Raw genomic sequence first — 2661 nt, forward strand, 5'->3', positions numbered from 1 at the left:
AGTTCCTGACTTCAGCTTCCTGTCAATACATTCCATGAGAGACAGTAGTGGTAGTTCAAGTTGAGTTCCTTTCACCCACTTGGGAAACTTGGATGGAATTTGTACTTCCTGGCTTCAACATCATTACAAGCCCAGTCTTTTCAGGCATTTGGGGAGTGATCTAGCAGATAAGAGCTCTGCCTCACTTACTTTTCTTTTGCTTCATATTATCTCTCTCTCTCTCTCTCTCTCTCTCTCTCTCTCTCTCTCTCTCCAAAATAATACTGATGTCTCCTATCTGACCTAGTTATCCCACCTCCCTTTGTTCACCCCCATGAAGGCATTCCTTCCTGTGGTGGTGAACTAGTTGTTAGGAATAACCAAGCTGACTGTACCTAGAGGAGATGCTTAATTCAATGCTGAGCACCACACAGTAGCTGAAGACACTGTTGGAGCAAGCCAGGCAGGCCAGCTACTACGGCAAGGCTACCATGACCAAGGCCAAGAAGCAGGCAGATATAAAATGCAAAGAGGACTCCTATATCAAGCTGCAACCAGGAGGCACTGAACAAGTGCTCCTGTTGCCACAAGGCCAACTATGGGAAGTCTGCGGTCATGACTGTGCAGGTAGGCAGGCGAGGTACAAGTGACTGAGAGAGCTACTGAGAAGATCTTTGGGTATGGGCCGCAAAGCCCACCACCGATACAAACCAAGGACTTTGGGACATGGAAGACAATGACATGTGCTAGCCAAGTGAGACTGCAAGGGACCATGCCTGAGTGCCCCCCTCAACTCCTCAGTGGACTTCACTCCCGACTCAGACGACAAGCCCTGGCCCTGACCACACAGTGCCTATGCCAAGGTGCATGTGCTGCCCATGCATCCATGAACTATAAATAAAAGAAGAAATGCCCCCTTCCTCACCATCCAGCTCCCCAACTCTGTCTCTGCACCCTGCAGTACCCATTGTTCTGCGATTATCTCCCCGGCTGGCTGTCTCCTGGATTCCAGGCCCGCTTCCTGACATGCAGAGTCTACCCCACTATGTTTGCCCTATTCTGAATTCCCTGTATAAGTCAAGTTCTGGCTGGTGCTTCTCTTTGAGTTCAAGCTTGTCAATTATCAGACAGTGTTCCTGGCACTCTGCTCTGGGTCACCTTGTGAACCATTCTCTTATTCTATTTCAGGGATATTCCCCGAAATCACTGTCTTGGGTCTTTACCTTTCCGGCTTCTCTCTGCTAACCAATCTGTCTGCAGTTCTTCACACTGATACTTATGAAATTCTACTTTGCCTAGGTTTTGTTCAAGTCCAAAGCAAAGCATCGGCTGCTAGCTGTCCAAGGAGCCTTCAATGGGACCTCGTGGTTCTTCCTGCTAATGAATGTGCTGTACAGTTGTATCTTTCCATCATCGAGCACAGTGCCAGATACTTTTGTTGGTGCTCACCCTGGTGAGTGCTCCCTTTTCTCTGCACCCTCTCTCATCTCCTGCCTCTGCCTTGTCACCTGCCAGGCCACCTTCACTACCATTGGAAGCAAAAGGGAATTGTGTGCCAGGCAGTCGCCATGGATGGGGCCATGGTCCTGCTTTATGCCAGCCAGGCCAGCTACAAGCTGGTGTCCATGACCTTGACTTCTGCTTTCCCTCCACTGACTCCAAGAAAGTCAGCTGGATGCCTTCATTTATAACCAATACAACTACCTAACCAGGCAGATCTGGTCAACGAGCCTAGAAATAAAGCTACTTGGTGCTTGGCCACATTCTCTTCATGTGGGAGCTGTTGCTCATCATCCTGCTGGTAGACTTATTACGGGTGCACTGCCCCACGGGACCTGAGCACCAGCTGCATCCTCGATAATTTTGGCTCCTGTTCCTACTTCTTTGGCAGGGCTGAGCATTGCGAGTATCAGTGCTTCTTCTGGGAGCACAGCCAGGATGAGAATTCCAGCATGTTGAGCAGCCTGGATTCTGCAACTGTTGCAGGGCCCTCAAGTGAGATCTGGGCTGGTGTAGAGGGCAGTCAGATGAGGACCACACCTCGCTCTTCTCCCAGGCACAGGGAGTCAGCTACCACTAACTAGCACAGTCTCTACTCCACCCCCATCTTCCCACCTCAAGACATGTTCTGCCTTCTGTCTCCACTGATTGCCCAGAATCTGGTACCCTGACCCAGGCCCTTGTGCCATGTTCACCTGGTGCTTCTTGCCTAGGATCGTGGGGATTGTGCCTTCCTCTGGCTAGCTCCTTGCTATTCTCATTGTTGCAAGCTTGCACAATCCCCATAAGATAGGAGCATAGCCCTGGCAGTCAGATGCCCATAGTGCCCTGCCACAATTTCCAACTACTGCTACATGCTTCTTAAACAAAATATTATTTCTAAATAATACTTTTTTTAGAGACACTAAATCCCATCATGAGAGCCTACCCCTCATGACTTCAATTAAGCCAGATTGTATCTAAAGGTACCACCTAAAGAAACCGTTACATTGAGTGTTATGGCTTCAACACGATGATTTGGGTAAGACACAATGATAAAGTCCATAATATGTTCTATACTTTTAAGCAATTCTCCCTCATGATAAACTTTTGCAACATCATATCACAATGCTAAAACCAGAAAGCTGGTAAGATATACCAATTTTTTAATTGCTTATTTCATTAATTCATTAACATTTTAAA

General features: G+C 47.9%; 1 pseudogene; it reads left to right on the forward strand.

Annotated features, from left to right (window-relative positions):
* Positions 1-470: 470 nt before the first annotated feature.
* On the forward strand, positions 471-2063 carry LOC118760485 (integral membrane protein GPR137-like; annotated as a pseudogene).
* Positions 2064-2661: the final 598 nt, after the last annotated feature.

The sequence above is a fragment of the Ochotona princeps genome, chromosome X, assembly GCF_030435755.1.
Source record: "Ochotona princeps isolate mOchPri1 chromosome X, mOchPri1.hap1, whole genome shotgun sequence".
NCBI classification, from domain to species: Eukaryota; Metazoa; Chordata; class Mammalia; order Lagomorpha; family Ochotonidae; genus Ochotona; species Ochotona princeps.